The 21,097-nt window shown below is 42.3% G+C and overlaps 1 protein-coding gene across 3 annotated transcripts in view; it reads right to left on the reverse strand.

The window, feature by feature from the left end:
* The window catches only part of fynb (FYN proto-oncogene, Src family tyrosine kinase b), a 75,128-nt gene extending 56,965 nt beyond the window's left edge, over window positions 1–18,163 (reverse strand). For all 3 annotated transcript variants that reach the window (XM_053336505.1, XM_053336504.1, XM_053336507.1), the window contains exons 1-2: window positions 18,032–18,163; window positions 3,775–3,843 (exon numbers count right to left, since the gene is read on the reverse strand). The gene's annotated coding sequence lies outside the window, so the exon portion shown is untranslated. The remainder of the gene's footprint in view (window positions 1–3,774; window positions 3,844–18,031) is intronic.
* Window positions 18,164–21,097: the final 2,934 nt, after the last annotated feature.

Consider the following 21,097-nt stretch of genomic DNA (forward strand, 5'->3'; position numbering starts at 1 on the left):
TACTGCTGTGCTGTTTAGCTCCTCTTTTAACACAATGTAGATCCTCTGAGTGAGAGACGGAGAGAGGTGAAAGCATGCAAACATCACTGGAATCAGTGACTCATTCTCTGTTTCTCACCAGCCTACAATACCACCCACCCGGCAATGTGCTCAAGTGCAAACACACACTTCAGCACACACCCGCATACATGTGCTCTACATTCCCACATTAAGGGTGCTGTCGATGTGCTACTGTTGCAGCTTTGCAGAGCGTCTTCCCTGTCACGTCCGCCTCGCGCGCTGAGCGGCTCATCCGAAATGAGCTGAGTCACGCGTCAAACCGCGTTTCGACTCTGTAACGAGCCCGATTGCTCCGCCGGCTCTGTCGACATGTAGCGAGACGCTCAGGAGCACTATAGGAAGTGTTAAAAAAGGAGCTATTAGCCCAGCGATGACTGAGCCTGCATAATGAATACACTTGCTATGAATGTTGGATACTCAGCTGACTCGGGTTTCCTGGAAGAATCCCTTGTTCAGCTTGTTTCCAGCGACCCATTGATGAGGATTTCTACCAAAAAACCTCTCCTATCCATTTATAGCTGTTTGTCAGTAGCTCTGCAGGGGTTTTCACAAAGTGTCTCTGTTGTTAGCTGCCCGGGTTCTGATTTTTGGAAGCTCCCCTCACACTCAAAGAGAGGAGGAAGCTCCTGACTGAAATGCCTCTGATATCCAAGTGAAGCTAACAAATAGCTACTGTGTAGAACAGAGCGTTCCTGACTCGGGCTGAACTTCACAGAAATCGTCCGGGAAACTAAAAATATGATGAGGCCTGGCTGCCAGTCATTTGGCAGAAGAAGGTTTTTTGTTTTAATTTTAGTTTTCTGCATACAGATGAGTGACAAATGAAAGGAAATATGAACATGAAGTTTTAACCGCAATGTGTGTTCCCAATGTCAGGAATGAACATCCACATGATCTCCAGAGCTGTTTCAGAACTGCTTGGTATAAATTCTCCAAATCTGCAGAACCAAACTGAAGGAATGTCTTCAAAAAGATCTTCCTTCATTTGATGTTTTGATGAATGAATGAATGTGGTGGAGAATGCTGGCTCCAAAATCTGCCTTTGGTGTTAAACTGTGCTGAGATGTGGTGACAGTGGAGGTCACACCATATGACATCAATTTTAATAAACCAGTTGGGGAGCATCTGTCATGGCCTGTAAGGAAACATCTGCAGTTATTATGTTCCTCCACTTATCTATTCAGGTTTGACCTTTCATTTGTTAAAACTGAACTTACAGGCTAATGAAATTGAATTGAAAACAAACTAGTGCTCCAGAAATTAATATTTTAGTTAAAGTTGCAGTTTACAGAATTTAGTGACATCTGCTGGAACAGACTTGACAGAAATGGAATATAATATTCATAAGTAAGTTTTAATTATAGTGTATAATCACTTGAAAATAAGAATCATTGTGTTGTGTGTTTGTTACCTTAGAATGTGTCCATTATATGTACACAAAGAGTGGGTCCTCTTCCATAGAGCCTGCCATGTTTCTACAGTAGCCCAGAATGGACAAACCAAACACTGACTAGAGCTAATTTTGAGTTCTTTGTGAGTTTTATGGCCACTGTATGTTCTCCTACATGCTTGGAAGGGGATGGGGAGGAATATTCAGTTGGTTACAATCTGCAACATCACTGCTAGATGCCACTAAATCCCACACACTGCTCCTTTAAACTATATTCTTGTCTGTCTTTTGGTATTGTTCACACATATAGTTTTGTGTTATCTAATCAAACAATATAAAATCTGGTTTAAACAATCTATTCTATTTACCGTTCACATCGCCACAGTCCAATCTGCCACTTCTGCTTAATTAAAGCCATTTGAATGTCAAGAATGTATTTGATCTCTCTGCAGAAGTGTTACACATCCGTTTATAGAAGGTTACAGTGAATGTGTCATGAATATTGTTGGACGGCTCAGTTCAGTACATTCAGTTCTGTACACAACCATCTTCTGTTCAGTACATCCTGTTAGCCACATAGATGCTGTCAGATCAACCACAGTAACAAAAACTGATGAATAGGACTGCAGGGAGCTACAGTACACAACTGTGTAAACCATGAAAGTAAAGTGAGTGTTAACTGTGTGCTACCTTAAAGAAAAAATGCATGTAAAATCATTTAAGTATACTACTAGCTCTAATTGTCAAATCAAGTCAATTATAAATATTTAGCACATTTTGTATATTTAATAAGAGCCTCTTGAACTTTGGACAGGATTATTATGATACTGTCTATTATATATAAAAACATATATTTCATTATTATTATCATTACATTGTTGCTCAACATATAGTCGTCATTACCATACTCATTGTCATTATCATCATTATTATCTCTATTATTGTTACTATTAGTATTATTATGTTCCACAGGCTTGTGAAAACAGTCTACCTCACACACACACACACGCACACACACACACAGAGAAACTACAACTCACCCCACCCAGCAACTGCCTCATGTAATGTCTATTGTTTTTTCGTCTCTATGTCAACCCTAGTTTGTCACATTATTTCACCAATGAAGTAAAAACAACTTGAAATCACAAAAAGCTTCAGAACTGAACAAAAAATCTAAAGTAGTTCATCCTCCCGTCTGACTCTCCATCATTCATGCATGCTCACCTTTTACTGCGTCATCTCTATCCCAAACTCTGCTTATTGACTGTCAGGCCTCTAACAAATAATCTGTGTGTGATGACAAACACTGTGCTCATTTTACAGCATGTGCACAAACTGTCTTTAGAAGCGGCTACGTTTTGGTGCTCTGATGCACTCTGACACGAGGAGGAGGAGGCAAAGAACGCGGCCGCTGCTTGCTGTCGATAACTAATCTGACATCATTGCCTTCATGTTCCACTTGGACCTAGCGGGGACCCCCCGGCCGGCACACTAAAACGCTGGGATTAGGAAATAACCTACTCGTCTTTCATCCGCCGCAATTTCAGCCCCGGAAATATGCTGTCAGCTGCACGGGATGAGGGAAAAAAAACACAGAGATCAGGATGGAGGGAAGGGCTGATACAGTACAGTACACGGTGACTAAGTGTGTACCGACTGACCTCACATTAACCCTCGTGGCGATTTACGGGCCGACCTCGCTGCTGCACTGCGGATTAAAGATGGCAACGGCGGAAAGAGACAGTTAGGTCGTGTTGATGTGATGATAGAGAGGAAAACAACACTGGCTGGTTGCATGTGTTGCCCTGTGGGTCAACCTGGAACAACAATGTACCGCTTTACTGATTTAAAAGGTGCACAAGGTGTCATTCGCTATAGTTTCCTTTTATAGCTGCACAGTATAGAACACACTAACACACTGCAAGTATGTGTGTGTGTGTGTGTGTGTGTGTGTGTGTGTGTGTGTGTGCTGCAGGTTGAAACAGTGGAAGCTCAGTCTTGGCAACCAATCTGAGCTTGTGTTGGCCAGCTGGTGGATATCTGTGTGTGTGGTTTAATGTATGTATGTATGTAAGTGTATGTGTGTGTGTATGTGTGTCTCTGCTATATTTATGACCCTCATGCACTTACAGACAAGGAAAATCCTCCAGAAAGAGCATGTTTCCCCCCACCCATCCATCTGCCGCCAGCGCCTCCATCATGTGGTTATTCTCATACGATGACGAGTGAACACGCCTCAATTCATCTGCTAGTGTGTTTGTGTGTGTGAGGTTAAATGTAGGCTATGTGTGTGTGTGTGTGTGTGTGTACAGGTTCGGTCATACCTCTGGTTTTCAGCGTATCAGGATCTTTATTTCCTCCACATTGCTTTGTGCGTAGCCAAAACAGAGGCCCTGCAGGGACACACATAGAGAGACGCTCAATTATTCATTGTCCGATTCAATAAAACATGAATATTAACAACGTGTGCCAGCTGCCGTCATTCACGCTTCTTTGCAAAAATGGGTCTTGTCAGTTTTTTTTCCCATAATGCTTTGGGGATGACGAGCAAAATCTGTTATTATGGCGATAACACTTGAAACATGTGATAAAAGACACAGCTTTGTCTAGCTAGGATGACCTACATATATGACCTCCATCCACTCACAGCCACACACACACACACATCACCACAGTGAGATGTAAAATTTCAACTAGTAAACAACAGGTTGCTGCAAAGTGCACATGAGCTGCCAGCTTGAATGAAAAGGCTGAGTACTGGCCCTTCTTTCAGTGCTTTGTAGTGTCTCTGCCTCTCCAGCAGGCAGGTGGATTTTTTTTTTTTAGAAATCCATTCACTCACTTCCCCAGGTGTGAATGAAGAGATGCTATTAAATACAAGGCATCAGAAATAGGCTTCTCAATGCCATCTGGCAGCGCTCAGACGTGTGTTATTAAATGGAGGCAGAGTGAGGTAGAAGAGCCAATACAACAATGTGAAACTACTGCTGAGTATAGAGAACAATGGCTGAGTGACTGATAACACATCACATTATTGTTGTTCATACTGAAAAGCATCAATGCATACACAGCATTTAACCATTGGAGCTGCTGGAGGTGGAACTGCTTTATATTGTTGCAGAAGCTAGTTGAGTCCAACGGTTCTCAACCTAGGGGTTGAGGCCCCAAACAAAGGGACAGAAGATGATTAATGTGGCAGGAAGAATAAGAACAGATCTGTATTCTCCCCCCCCCCCAGCCCCTCATCTCTCATCTCTAACTTTTTCACATCAATGAGCCCTAAATTGACACAAATGACACCACGGACCTCCACCCGATAAGATTAGAGCTTTCAGATGTTTTATTACAGAAAGAGAAAAAAACCCAGAAGTTAAAAAGGTTGATAGGTGACTTTTGGTAGAACTGCTACCACTCACAGTTGTATTATATAAGCTTGTCATGTGTTTTTAAATGTAAAATCTAAATATGAAAAGTAGTATAAGTAGAAGTAGCTTTGTGTAGTGTTTGTGTTTGTGACTTCTCACCTCTGTGTTAATATGAAAAAAAAACCCAGCAATAAATTCATTCTGGCAAATCAAACTCAGCTTCACTCAGCCTTCAGCTTCAGTAACAGCTCCAGTAATAAAGCTTCTTTGTAAACAAGAGAACAAAAGCTCTGAATTAAACCGTAAAGCACTTTTTTTTTTTTTTTGACATGGCAACTTTTTATTTACAAGATAAATCTCCACCGGGGCACGGATTAAACTTTACAGTGCTGCCAACTCTGTGACTGACAGTGGAATGAACACAGTGGAGTCATTGTGTGGCGGGAGGGTGGGTTGGGGTGGGGGGGTTAACTGCACGGCACGCCTCCCGACTGCCCTTTATTTACAAAAGACGCGCTGTCACTGCTGCCAAATGTGTTCGAGCCCATTAGCTGCTGATTTGACTTTAAAGCTCAGTCCTGCTAATCTAATTTAATCTGTCTCTGTGGCCTCACTGATTGCTGGACCGTAGCGGCTGCGGAGATGGTGGTGGTGGAGGTGATGATGCTGAGAGTAGTGCATGCCAGCTTCAGTTGTTTGATGCAACTATTTGCAGCAGCAGAAGTAGCAGCAGTGGTGGTGGTGGTGGCCGCCCACATGGAAACCTGCTGCTGCTGCTGTTGTTTTATGTATGTGTGGTCTATTACGTGATAATTTCCTGTTATTGTCAGAATTAGGTCTCCACAGACTGAATGCTACACTTGATCAAACAGGTTCAATACACACATTTAAAGAAAACTACCTGCAAAATATGGACTATATGTTCAGTTATATTCAGCATTTAATTTGTGCATGCATAGATCACATATATAAAAATGTTATTTTAAAACAGCCCTGCAGTTAATATAATATCATTGTGCTGCAGCCACCTGCTCGCCCACACACACACACACACACACACACACACACACACACCACCTACTATTTTAAAAAACCCAACTTTGTGATTTAATATCCTCCCAGTGTAACCGCTGAATGGCACTGATGTGGATGTGATGTACTGTAGATGGTGAGCAGGTGGACTGTGTGTTCGTTGCCACAGATGAAGAAAAAAAAACAACCTGCTGACTGCTTTAGCCTGTCTGACAGCAGGTGAGACAGAGGGGAGATGACAGACAGAGACAAAGAATGAGCTAAAAAGAGAATGACGACGATGAGGTGAAAGACAGGCGGTTGGAAAGTACCTTTAAAAGTGAGCTACAGTACTATAGCAGAAAAAAAACCTGAAGAGTAGTATTTGGATGTTCAGTTAGAAGGAAATAGCTTTTTTTTAGTGGCAAGTTACAGCAGGTCTATTTTTTTTTTGGGGGGGGGAAGAGGGGGCATCAGTGGAGGGAGTCCCAAAATACTCTCGCTGCCCTCAGTGTGTGAGTCAAACATGTGATTTAAGTCTTCTTTACCAGCAGAAAATTGCCATTTGGCTGCCCTGTGTGTCCGTGTCCGCTCTCCTTCCTCTCCTCCCTCTCCTCCGTCGGCCCCCGGCGCAGTCATGGCGACGGGCTCCCAGCAGGCTTTTTGCTGTGAGTGTGTATGTATAAGTGTGTCTCTCTGTCTGTGTGTGTGTGTGCATGTGGAAGCGGCCCCCGGAGGGAGAGCTGACTCTTCTCTTTTCATCAGCGGCCCCTACCAATAAAACATAATGGCAGTCGGGGCTGAGAGGGGGGTGGTGAGGGGTAGGTGGGGGGGGGGGGGGGGGTCATTCAGCCAACAGAGCTGTCACATGACCCGGCAGAAGCACAACAGCCTCAGTCATTCCGCCACTGCCACTCGGCTACCAAGGGGTGGGGGTGCAGATTGAGTGGGGTACGAGCGACACTGGCCCGAGGTCCAGCGGGGTCCATGCAGAGGGGAGTTGGAGTGAATGTGCTGAGGGTGCTGAGGGTGCTCGGGGTGCAAGTGGGCAGGAAAGCCGGAAAACCATGTGACCTACTGTACAGCCAGGGTTCAAAGTCAGGCATCAAGCTTTGTGCTGATTTTCTATTCCGTCCATCTATTGTAGCTCCTGTCAGTGCCAACACCCCCACACCCCCCTTCTGTCACACCATGTGTCAGCTCCAGCACACACATACACACACACATACACACACATACACACACACGCAATATGTTCTGTTATCCTTTAAACGCTTCCTCATCTCCTTTCTTTTCCCTACGCCTTGTTTCCTTTGCGACCCAAACACACCAGCTGTGGTTATTTTAGTGGCATCAGTTATCCTCATAGTGACAGAGGTTTTCAAACTGTGAGGGGTAAGGGGGGGTTGGTGTGGTGGTGGTGTTAGAGTAAGAGAAGGGAGGCCTGAGCAGCAATTTGCATCACAACTCATAATCCTTCTTTGAATAACTCAAATGTCAAATCTGAAAAAAATCAACCCAGAAATGATACACACTTGCTGAGGACATCGTCGTCATGACAGCATATTGATTCATTGATTCATTACTTCTAAATTAATCTGCTACTATTTTGATAATCTATCAATCTATTTTTTAAAGGAAAGTCCACATTCTCTGATTCCAGCTTCTTAAATGTAAATACTTTCTTCTTTCTTTAGTTCTTTCTGACAGTAAACTGAACATATCTGAGTTGTGGACAAAACAAGACATTAGAAGAATCAATCAAATAATCACCAGATGAATCGATAATGAAAATAACCGTTAGCTTCTGCTCTGCATCTATTAATCTGTTTAGAAATCATTAGCTCATCATAACTCTTAATAGAACCTGCCTGAGAATCATCACATTGTAACATCATGACACACTAACAGGAACTGATAATAGCTCATCTACCTATTTGCCGAATTATGAACAAATATAGACTATACAACAGAAGTCAATCTGTCTCACCTACCTAAAAATAGCTAAACCACCCTGCTCCTTTCAGTAGAACTTTAAAGCTCTAAAGAGGTGACACCTTGATATGGAAGTAACATATGTGGTTATGTTGTGGAAGGATTGAGGGTCAGGTTTATAATGGACTTCTGAAACTATGACAGAGAAATGCTGCAGGAGGGGTCTGAGGAGTTTGTGTTGCTGTTTTGAGGCTTTACTGTCATGACTCGGGGTTGCTATTGGATTCTATTGTATGTAAATGTGTCCAAACTGAGTACAGCTCCCGCCCTTTATGAACTTTAAAGGTTTGAGGAAAAAAATGCGTCTCTGGTTCCAGCATCTGCAATGTGAGAATAGTTGCTTTCCTCTGTTTTATATCATTGTTCACGTTATCTTTGAGTTTTGTAACATTTTGTAACATTATCTGACCTTTTATATAGACTAAAGCCCTTCTCAAAAGAGTGTATTTCTTGAAAGCTAAATATTCACACTGATGACCTCCAATACTTTTATCCATTTCATGCATCCACTTCCCTCCTTTCCTTGCTTCCTTTATGTTACTTCCTGTTAGAAGATGGTGCAGAAGAAGAGGAGACAAACTATCTCAATCTCAACTTTTATCTATATAGCGCCAAATCACAACAAAAGTCATCTCAAGGCACTTAAGACTGAACTCTTTCATTCATTTAAAGAGACTCAACACTTGGTGACAGTGATTCAACGGTGTTTAACTGAAAGACACAACATCGACGTCAAGGCCAGGACCAGGAGAAGTCAACTATTTCAATGACGGGGACACGCTCCCTCACTGGCTTCCCACCCAATGGAGGAAAAAAAAAGCCAGTTGTATTCTTCGTGAGACCGGAGCCCCAGTCAGAGTTGCCTCTGCTGGGAAACAACCTGCGAGTCTCTACGGTGATGATGATGATGATGATGGTGGGCGACCGCTTTTCCCTCTGCGCCGCTCAGACGCGCAGCGCTTCGTCGAGTTTAACATAAAACTTGCCGTCAGCCACCCACTCCTGGTTCATTTCAGGGCTAGTCTCTAAAGGGTAAGTAGGGCACTTTGCCATTTCAATAATAGCTGCATTTGCAAAGCTTACAGCTGCGGGCTACCGCCTTTACATGGATTTAGAGCAACCTTGCAGACTGTGTGGTGGTTGGGTTGTGATAATATATACAGCTCCCTGTGGTTTCTACCAACATTGCCATGGAGTTCATGGTAAAGATATGACACGCTGCGACGCTAATTAAATCCGCAATGTTTCATCCCTGTTCCCGTGAGCTCTGACGGGATGAGATTTGATTGACGTGTTGGGCCTGCCAGTGTGCTGCGGCTCTCAGTGAATGACACACACACACACACACACAGAGGAGTGGATTAAAACGGACAATTATCCTCACAGCACATTAGGCCTCCTGGACTCTATCTGCAGCAGGCTGTGTGCAGCTCCACTACTAGAGCGAGGGATTTGCCAGGTGATTAAAGCATTACTGAGGGAGCAAAAAAATGAGGGTGTTCTCACATCAAGAGTGAACACTTCACAGGCTGAATAGCTTTTGTTCATAGGAAGGCAGAATTAACGACTGATATTATTCCCACAAAGGCCTCTCTCAACTAACCTGAGGCGTCAGCTGGTTCTTTGGTTTGTTACACAGGAACTATCAGAGAAGTCGTCCATGGAAACTGCAGAGTAAAAATGACTCTGCAGGTGATTGGATGAACCACCTGTCAATCACCATCTATCTATCTATCTATCTATCTATCGTTAACCGTTTAGGTTGTGTGAAGCAGCTGGATTTACAAGATCACCTGGGAGTCCTTCTAGAACACTAATTGGTCTGAGCCAGTAGTTCAGACTAAAGCATCTAACTTGAGGCCTGACTAGATGACTTCCTGCATGATTTAGTGATGTCATGATTTCACAAGTCCAGCTACCTCACAAAATAAACTCTTAACACTGAGTGAGGAAACACTTCAATGACTGGCAAGAGGTGTGCAACGTAGATCAAATCCTCTATCACTTTACATGTAAATGATATATTGGTATCAATATGTACCATCATATAGTAGTTATTAGAAAATCAATCAAGATAATTCAGGACAAACCAAGATAATGAGAAGTCTTACTTACAGATTTACAGCAAGTGATGAACAAATGAATGAGGACCAGTTATCTCATTAACTACAACAGCTGTCTGAATTGAGCCCTTTTAGAATGACAGCCTGCTATTGGCTCGTCACTGCTGATGTCACCACCTCCCACATCCTGAGCTCAGGTCACATGGGGCGGAGGTTAGAGATGGGAAAGAATCTCATGTTTATAACTTTTGTTTTACGTCTCCAGACAACTAAAGACAGGAGCGTGACTGTAGAGTTGGTGTGATGGTTGAAAACAGTGCAGACTGACAATATTGCATCTACATAACATGAGGCTTTATTATACTGAACAACAGACTGAAGCAACAGGCACTTTACAACCTTATACTGAGTCAAGTCAGATATATGAGAGCTTTCAGATGAACATGAGTTTTAATTATGACATGAAGTCAGAAACCAGTCATCATAATAACTCACATATGACAGCTACACTCTGTAGGAAACTATGGACATAATATTTCTAACATGAACTACAGATTTCTGTGAAGTTCATTATGTTGGGTTTAGATTTACTGTCATCTGACCACATCAGTCTCTTTAATGTCTTCCTGTATGAAGACAAGGATTTCCTAAATCTTCCATGTATGTAGAGAGTGAAACTGAAATGACGTTGGAACCGTAGACACAAGTTTTATAAAGTTGGAGAAGAGACCTCAGTGTTACTGTAGCTAGAGGAGGTTCTGCTTTACATTGATTATTCAGCTGTTAACCATGGTGGTGAACACTTCACTAATTCAAAAAGAGTTGCTATAGTTTCATCACACTTTAACATGAAAACCTGCCTCTTCAAAATATTTAGACCCACACATTAAATGCTTAACAGTGAAACCTGTGAAATGACATTAAACTATATCAGATCCTGATTGTCTGCCCTCTCTAACCCTCATCACTATATAAATATAGATATTTTTACATAATCAAAATATCATCTGTGGCTTTGGAGACTATCCACCATGTGACAGAGCTTCCTGAAGACCTGAAGCCTTGTGACTCTGCCAAGCGTGGTTTTATCTCTTGGCGTCATCGCAGCATTTTCAAACAGGGGTCCCGGTGACGGCCCTAACCGGGTCGTAGCGTTGCCAACGTGACGCCGCGTCCTCCGGGATGAGCAATCATCTCTTTTGGTCAGCATCTCACAGCTGCATCAGCAATGCAGACCGAGACCAGACAGGCAGCAGGGTTCAAGAGACCACGTTCTGCAGCGGTGAGGAGTCTCAGCGAGGAGGCTGACTGTCTGAGGCGAAGGCGCGGCTCCACATAAACAACCGCTCTTCCTGTGTGTGCATGAAGCGCAGGCAGAACCGGTGCACTGTATGTCTACATTGATATTCATAGAAAACATAATGGCTTCTTTGCATTGCAGATTTGTTGTATGGGCGTCATCGTGGCTCAGCACAGGGAGGCTTTGTTGAGACAGAATGTGTCCTTTGTCGCCTCACACGTGACATTAAGACACAGCTGGATAATTATGTATGAAAAATCTGCAGGTCATTAACATATGTAGAGAGCACTTTTGTTTTCACCCCCACCTCCCAACCCAAACACCTATCATCAGCCTGCGCGCCACAGTGGTAAACATATCATTAATAATAAAGCATGGTGTGTGTGTGTGTGTGTGTGTGAGGGCCTCGTCTGTCCTTTAAAAGGGGTGGAGGGGCTACACCCACATGATTCCTACCTGCTTTAAGATGCTCCAGTGTTCAGTGGAGAGGCGCTGAAGCTTTTTAAAGAAACAGGCCAATTTTCACACACTGTACAGCAACAACAAGCAATCTGACCAACCTCATTTTAAATATCATAGTTTTTTTATCTTTCTAACATGCAAAGATATCAGGAGACCATTTAAAGATAAAATCAAGTATCTCTGAGATTAAGTCACCAAATCTTCTATTCCTCTTTGCGTTTTTTGGCCACGTTCATTTTCGGCGTCTCCTCTCCGTTCACCTGCACTGTTTGTGTCTGCTCATTCAAAAAGGAAAAGAAGGAACTGAAGAAGGTTTTGCTTTACACACACACTCAGTAAATCATGTGAACATCTACAAGCTGTGGCTGCAGAGCTGCTGGTCTACTGAGGAAATGCTGTCAGCGGAAACTTTGATGTAAAAATGAGTCAGAAAGAAACCTTTGCTCGCACCGAAGCCTCCTGTTTACAATGGATGTTTTCGGCTCTCTGCAGCTCAGTTCAAACTCACTGCGTGTTATATAGGACAGCTAACCACCCAACATCTGCCACATCTGTGTTTTGCATTCACTACAAATCATTTTGTACTCGTATATTCCGGCCAAGTGTACATACAAGCTGCAGTATTTTCACTGTGTTATTCATTAGATCATTTGTGTAGAAAATGAACATAAACTGGCAGAGACATGAAGCCTGACATGATGTCATTATTGATTATTTCCTATGAATCCTAACCCTATAAATCCTCACTTAATTGTAAACTGTCAGGAGTCTTCAGATGAATTATCAAACCAACGTAAAAAAAAATGAAGAAACATTTTCAGTTTGCTTAAACCTGTCATGATCACTACTTTTATTGGACGATATATTGTCTCAGAAATAATCATGATAAATGATATTATTGAAAAAACTGCTTTAATTCCAACATGACTAATACACAGTGTGATGCAGGAGTCAGGTATACAGCATCACTCCCAGCTGTTTCTTCAACCACCACATGATGCCACGGCCTCTCTCGCTCGCTCGCTCTCTCTGGCAAGCTGCTCACACACCCACATATGGCTGGAACCTGTTATAGGAACCTACTATTGCCGTTCCACTGCTTCAGCGGCAGTATAAACTTTCAGGCTGGGTGGCGGCTGGCAGAATTAAAAGATTTCTGCTCGATTTATTCAGCGGTGAGGTTTCAAATATAGACGAGGCACTCCAGTGCACTATTGAACTCCTGAATAAAGGCTAAATGGACTTGAGAGCTAAATGGAATTGGAGAGAGTTTTAGAAAAAAAAGAGAAAAAAAAAAGAGAGTAAGAGAGATTAAAAATGGAAAAAATGTAGAGCAGGATATGAGAGAAAGAAAGCCACGCTCGCTGCTTCTCCTGCTCCTGCACTCCAGATGTAAATGAGCAACTCTGATTTATTTTTTTGTCAGAGGAAATGAAGCCATACTCACACACACACACACACACACACACACACACACACACACACTGCTAACTGACTTTGCGCATTTTTACACGCAAGCAAACACAAAGACGAAGCCGTGGCAGGTGGAAGTGGCGTGATGTGATCTGTCTGATAGGATCTGTGTACCTCCGGCTCCTGGAAGCAAGACAAACACCTCCTGCTAATTGAAATCCTTTGAAGAAACACCCCTCCCTCCCTTTAGACGGACACATCTCTGAAATGCTTTAAATATGGTGTAAAAAAACATCAGCAGTGGAAGCTCTGAACAGCTGGAGGGGTTTGCAGGCCATCATATGATCTGTGGCTGTGCTCTCACATGTCAGCGGACGTCCCCGCCGGCTCTGTCACAGCCTGCATTCATCTGCGGTTCAACATTTACTTTATCTGTAACAATAACTTCATTGGAGCCCACGAGTACGTCACGACTCGGCCGCCAACTGACCGAGAAAAAAAAAAAAAAAAAAAAAAAGACGGGGGAGAGAAAAAGAGACGCATTTTTATCTCCTCTGCTGGAAGTGTGACACAAAGGACGGCGTTGTTGTGTTGTGGTGTCTTTCTGACCTCTGGAGCTCTGCTGTGACGCCCAACGCAGAGGAGCAGCCCACTGAGCTCTGGGTTCAGAATGCGTGACCCATGGGACCCTGTGAGCTCTCTGTGATGACATCCACGCCTGGACTGGGCCTTTTTATCTCCTAAATGTTACTAATGAGGAAGGGTGGAGGGAACATTTAAGCATTTCCACTGTTCTTGTGGTTAATCAGTGAATGTGACAGCACATACAGAACATCCTTTTACTAGCAACTGAATACATAAATAGCACAGCATCTTATTACATATCATTCATTGAGCTGAACTCTGTTGCACTGCTTGTACACAATACAACCTTCCATATACAGTTTACAGTAATAATGTAACTTGATTATGGACAGGTTATAACTGTTTTCATACCTCTTGCCACTAATAACAAGAAAGACAAAAGGTCACTCAAGGTTGTCCTCCAAGCTTAGCTCATTTGTTATTAAGTGATCATACAATCAACTGTAATAATATGACTTAAGTTCACATGATAACCGAGAAGTGCCAAAAAAACTAAACAAAACCAAAAGTGGAGTAAGTGGATCTTTAGTTTAGTTGTTTATGTTTGTCTGCTTATCTCTGTTCACTTTGCTTGGATTTGGTGATTATGACCTACTGATTCCTAACAGGACTCAAAGTCTTTCTATGTATCAACATACTTTATTGCATATAGTATTTAGAGTTTGTTTATTGTATGTAGTATTTTTTTTTATTATTATTATTTTTATCACTTATTACAAGAATACTGTTGTGTCAATTTTGAATTTCTCCATAGAGGGATCAATACAGTTGACTCTATCCCTTACCTTGCTTAGTTCATTAATTGCATTCTGATTGTAAGTTAGCTGACACTGACCTGATTAACTGTGCAGCATACAGTCCTGATTACTGCTGCTGTATGACAATCAGCTGATTATAGGGCTGCAGCTATCATTGTCAACAACTATTTAACAAAGTAGAAAATGTTGTTCAGTAACAGGCATGAAAGGTTATAATGAAGTAGCAGTGATGAGGACTGGTGCTTCACATCCAAAGCTGTTCAACATGTCTCCAGAGTGACTGACAGTGGATCACACCTGTACTTCCCTGTAGGTATCTGCAGTGCTACAGTACATGATGAACAGTGTACAGCCCAGCAGCATGAATCAAAGCTACATAGAAGAAGATGAATGAGGGTCACGTGAACTGGGTCTGAGCAAACTCCAGGACCAGGAGCTTTCCAGGTTCAGACAAGATGTGATCTGAAAGCGGGTCAAAGCCAAGGGAAGTTTAGAAATGGAAATGAGTCCAGAAGTGAATACCTGATAACCAAGGCTCCTCAATGTGCCAACATGTGTTATTATGATAACAACCAACTAGTGTGTATATCCAGGTCTGCCCTCACCATGTCCTGACTGTCTCCACAACAAAGTCTATCAAAACCTGTTTGGAATGTTCATGAGATATCAGCTGACCGGTGGAGGAGATGTGGGTATAGGGATGATTGAGTTTGACTATATATTGCAAAAAACTTGGACTAAGAGTGAAATATGGGGGAAACTTGATCTGAAGATCTGGCAGCTCTGTTCATTGCTCCAACATGTCTTTTTCATATCAGTCCTATGTGAGGTAAAAGGCACCAAAAGGCAAAAAGAAAGATGTAATATAATGTGTTCACTCCATTGATAAAAACCAACCTTAACAACAGAGAATATAATCTCCATAGCAGAGACAATGAATGACAAACAGTCCAAGTTAGGGCCAGGAACACTGTGTTGTACTTTATCCTTTAATATTCATTTAAAGAAAGCATTAGCTCAGTATCTCATAACAGCTGGAGGAACATTATAGAGCCAGAAGGAAAAAAAAAACAAGGTTGGATCTGATGGAAAAAACCGGAGCTTTAAAAACTGAGACCAAACTGCACTGAGGCCCAAAAACTCCACACGTCTAAATTCCATTCTACATTTTAACTCTACACAGTATCAACATACTACACTGTTGTATACTAGCAGAAAACTGTGAATCAGTACGTTAGACAGATCTGGAACACAGTGTGTGTGTTAAACAGGTTTGTGTGAGTGTGTGTGGAACCATTAAAGCTCTACATTAACTGACATGATAAGAGCTTTACGGTGGTTCCTGCTTTAATTCCTAATCCTGAAGCGAAGCTGTACCTTGAAGTGGTTCCCTGGTTCCAAAATACACTTTTACATGTTGCATATTCCTAAATTCATTTGATCAGTTGAATCAAATTACCACTCAGGAAACGTCAGGCAGTTGGAATTCCACTGTTTTACTGTGTGAACTATCCCACCTCGCTGTTAGATAACCTGCTCTCTCCTGCCAGCACAGTATCTGTCAGTCGTGCAGTGATGGGGGTGAACTGTGATTAGAGACACAGCACTCTGACAGCATTTCACCACCAGTGTGAAACGCGTGAAGCTGTTTGAAGCTGTCTGTGTAAATTGGCCTACATGCTAACTGCCTGAGAGTCATCAGAGATATACTGCACGCTACACCCTATTGTATGGTGCTGAGGATTTATTAAAAAAAAAAAGAGCCATCCTCAACTCATAACTCATCCTGATGAGAGCCCTTTTTATCTGCAAAAGGCCACGAGTCATACAGGGACGTGTGCAATACAAAACCTCACTGCAAAAATGTCAGATTTAAGAAAGGGTTAGGCTTATTAATTCATATCTGTACATTTCCAATTAATACTAATGCTAAAAGGCAACAGATACTACATGATTAGGATTCAGCTCTTCAAAGCTACAGAGTGTGATCAGCTCTCACTGTATGAAAAATGATATTTCACAGAGCACCAGTGGTCCCTGTGCTCTGTTTCCAAGACTACTACCTCTCATCAGAGATTACCCTGGCCCCCTCAGGGACGCATTCATCCACACAGCCATATGCTCCCCTTCCATACACCTGAATCCAATGTAGCAGCACCTCAACTCATCGGGCCATAACGTCACATGGCTGTAAAAATGAGCGGTTTCGTCTTCTTGGTGCAGAAATCTTACACTTCTTAGCGGAGTCAGCAAGCTGTCCACCAGCTGCTGGCACCGTTCAAAACCTGAGGAAGCCGGATTTCTGAAAATAGGGATAATAGTACTTCTATGGCAAAAGAAAACGGGGGGAAATTACAACTCTACATCACACTGCATCGCTTCTCGTTTCTCCCTTGAGTGCCACCTATAATAAAGTCGTTATAAGCGGCGGGTCTTACATGTGGTTAAAAGAGGCTGCTTCATTAAAAAACACTTGATGCTGACGTAAGAGAGAAGCAGCAGCTGATGATATAATCGATTACACTGATTTTTTTTGCAAACAAACACGTGGAACAAATGGCTGCAGTTGACACCTGCCTGGGTTTTAAGCGCTGAGGGAATGGATGGAGGGATGTCTGTCACTGTTTTAAAAGGAGACGGAGGGGATGAGAGCAAATAACCAAAGGAGATAGGGGAGCAACAGTTTTAGTCAGTGCACTGTGAATACAAGCCTGATTAAACTGCACGATTCACAGTGAAGCTTGCAGTAGAAGGGACTTGTTGAAAGGAACACAAAGCGTGGACGCAAAAGAGTTGAACTCCATGTCATCCTCCAGAAAGAGCCAAGGCAATATTCAAGTGATGCCAAAACACAACTTCCTGTGTGGAGGAATGCAAGCTGGTCCTCAAAGTTAACTGAGCACTACGGTTTCCCTGCTTCATGAAGAGGAGCCTGAAAGCATCCCAGATAAGACAGCCACTGTGAAGCATGTGAGGTTGTGTCCTTCACATGACTCCACTAAGCATCAATTGGAGATGCTGCTGCTGCTGATGATGATGATGGGGGAGAAGGAGGAAGGAGGGATGAGGGGTGTGTGTATGTGTGTGTGTGTGTGTGTGTGTGTGTGTGTGTGTGTGGGGGGGGGGGGGGTCATGGTAAACAACAAGCAAAGGCTCTAAAAAAAAACAATGCGTCAAGATGCTTTGAGGGCTCCTGCGCGTTCACAAACACACCACGTTCCTTCTTTTCTTTTTAGCCAATGACCGTGGATAACCTCCACGTTTAATTTACCTCTCTGTTTCTTCTTTCCACTTCTACAGGCTCCACTCACACTGGTGTGTAGTCTATCTCTCACTCAATACACACAGTATTAAAAGCAGCCGACGCCTCACCCTCACAGCCTCTATACAGCGGAGCTACGAGGAGGTGAAGCTCACCAGCAGGCACGTTTACGTACAAGAAACGTCAATAATAACAAGAAGAAGAATAACACTATAATACCTGGAGGTGAAATCACAACAATTCATTGGGCTTCACAGACAGGAGTGAGATGAATAGTGAGTAAAACGGACAACATAGTGTTTCTTACCTGTTCAAAGTCGTCTAATAATCCGCACCACTATATTCCATAACCGTAATGATGAAATGATGAAGTGTGGTAGAGACTGCAGTGTGTGGCGGCCCTGCTGTCGCCCTGCTGTTGCTCGTCAGAGCCGCTGCGTGATGAGTGTGATGGCGTTAGCTCTGCAGGGCCACAACATCAACTGCTGCTGCCTTCAGGGGCTGTCGGAAATATCAGGATGGCACAGGAAAGAAAAACACACGACTAAAAAAAAGAGAAAGAAATAATAAGTAGTCTGTAATTAAGGATGACGTGTGGAGTGCGTATTATAGTCAATGTGTCTAAAGTGATGTATAAAGAAAAGAACGCAAAGTCACATCAGTATATTATTGTATTGGAAGGTGCTCTGAAAAACTACAGCCAAGCGTTCATTTTAAATGGCTTAAACAGAATGAGCCTTGTTGTGCAGCGATATACTTCCATCTGGCGGACAAAACTAAACACCGCTACTACATATCCGCTTTCCCACCCAGCTGTTTACCATTCCATTCAAGGAAAATCGTGGATGTACTTACCACTCAGAATCCCAAGCTTTTCAGAAGCACGTGAAGCACACATAACGGGCCCGGTCCATTGACTGACAGTATGCCCGTCCAATCAGCGGGCAGCAAAGGCTGGGAGAAGGGATAGATGTATGCGAGTAAACACTTCTTTAATAAAACGTCTCATCTGTGATACACTTTAACTGGTCAGCTGTTATATACTAAACTAGCAGGTCAAAGGCTTTAAATAGAGTTTAGAAGATTATTTACACAGACTGTTCATAGCAATATAGACTGATTTAGACTACATGGAAGCTATTTAACATTTATTTTTTCAAATTAAACGTGACGTTTATGAAAAGTCTGTTTTTATATCTTGAAACAAGTGGTAGGCGACTCACTATATTTCTGTTATTTAAGTTAACTTCTGCTAACTTTAAGTAATGAAGCGCTACAGTGAGCCCACTTTGGGGTTGTTTTTATCACAACGACGTAGGAGCGCCATCTTCCGGACACATGTAGAACAGCACATCAGGTCTGTTTTGTATTGTTGTTTGCTGATAAGTATGATCTGAGGACTGTACTACGAAGCTGGATTTTCTCTTGTTGAGGTAACTTCAGGGTTTACCCTGGGTTTTCCGTCCTACGACGCTGGTTCACTTCTTACCGGGGTAAATCACCATGGTAACTTATGGTGAACGGCTAACCTGCTGTTTATGTTCTGGATAAGAGATCAACGAGTTGACCAATCAGTTCTCTTGGAAAATGGCCTGCCCATTAGAAGATACTGTCGACATTGGTGTGCGGATCGTGAGAGGATCACTTATAGGAGAGCAAGAGTTTTTAGGGAGATACAATCCTTTAGATGTAACCGATGACATCCTATACGAAAGGTACAGATCAGATTTTCAAGCGACATTAAGTTAGTTTAATATTCAACATTCATTTGACATTCAAAATACAAACATATTATGCGCTTCAGCCATTTGAGTGAATGATGTCAAACCAACTGTATAACATAGACTAATATCCCTCATGTGCCTCAAGGCTATATTATTTTTCAAATATATCTTTTCGTCAATTGTTTACATGTACAATAAATAAATAACCTTACCACCACTCTAGTTTCAGAACTTGTGTCAGGAAACCTGACAAAAAGTCTCAATAAGAACATCTTGAGAGTAATCGCTGCAAAAGTGCAGAAAAGCAGAATTTTATTCATATTTTTTAATTGCGAAAATTGACCAAAATATATATTTAAATTTAAAAAAGAATCATTGTGGCACAGGAGGGATAGTCTGTATGTTATACAGTTGGTTTGACATCATTCACTCAAATAGTTGAAGCGCACAGTAGGTTTGTATTTGGAATGTCAAATGAATGTTGAATTTCCGCCGGCATTCCTTCCTGGCTTTTGCTGCGGCAACAGTGTTGCTTTTGGCCTGGATGATGTGTTGGAATTCTTCATATAGACTAATCAGTTGTTGTGATTTTATGAGTCATCCACACATTGATCTCATCAAGGTAAGGCTATAGCCTTACTTAGATTTAGGGGCCCTAGTGAGGATGTAGTCTTACGTACTGTAGATGTAGACTAATCAGTTGTGATTTTATGAGTCATCCACACATTGATCTCATCAAGGTAAGTCTATACCCTTACTTAGATGTAGGGGCTGTAGTAAGGCTGTAGCCTCACTTAGATCTAGGCGAATCAGTTGTTGTGATTTTATGAGTCATCCACACATTGATATCTCATGAAGGTAAGGCTACAGCCGTTCTTAGATGTAAACTTATCAGTTGTTGTGATTTTATGAGTTATCCACACATTGACCTCATCAAAGTAAGGCTATAGCCTTACTTAGATGAAGGGGCTGTAGTAAGACTGTAGCCTGACTTAGATGTAGACTAATCAGTTGTTGTGAGTTTATGAGTCATCCACACATTGATCTCATCAAGGTAAGGCTATAGCCTTACTTAGATGAAGGGGCTGTAATGAGGCTATAGACTTACTTAGATGTAGGGGCCATAGTAAGACTGTAGCCTTACTTAGATGTAGCCTAATCAGTTGTTGTGATTTTATGAATCATCCACACATTGATCTCATCAAGTAAAGGTTGTAGCCTTACTTAGATGTAGACTAATCAGTTGTTGTGATTTTATGAGTCATCCACAGATTGATTTCATCAAGGTAAGGTTGTAGCCTTACTTAGATGAAGGGGCTGTAATAAGACTGTAGCCTCACTTAGTTGTAGGGTAATCAGTTGTGATTTTATGAGTCATCCACACATTGATCTCATCAAGTTAAGGCTATAGCTTTACATTCACTCGTGAGCCAACGCATCAGCTGTTTCCCAGCTGATCAGTGACATCACACACAAGCTGGACTCTATTTGCCCTGACGCACCAAAGTTTGTCTTAGGAGGTTTTAATCATTGTAATTTTAAAAAGACTTTGAGGACATACGATCAGTATGTTACTTGTCCCACTACACAGAGGAGTACCATACCTGATCGTTGCTATGGATCCGTTAGTTGGGCTTATAAATCCCTGC

This window comes from Scomber japonicus, chromosome 17, assembly GCF_027409825.1.
Source record: "Scomber japonicus isolate fScoJap1 chromosome 17, fScoJap1.pri, whole genome shotgun sequence".
Taxonomy (NCBI): domain Eukaryota; kingdom Metazoa; phylum Chordata; class Actinopteri; order Scombriformes; family Scombridae; genus Scomber; species Scomber japonicus.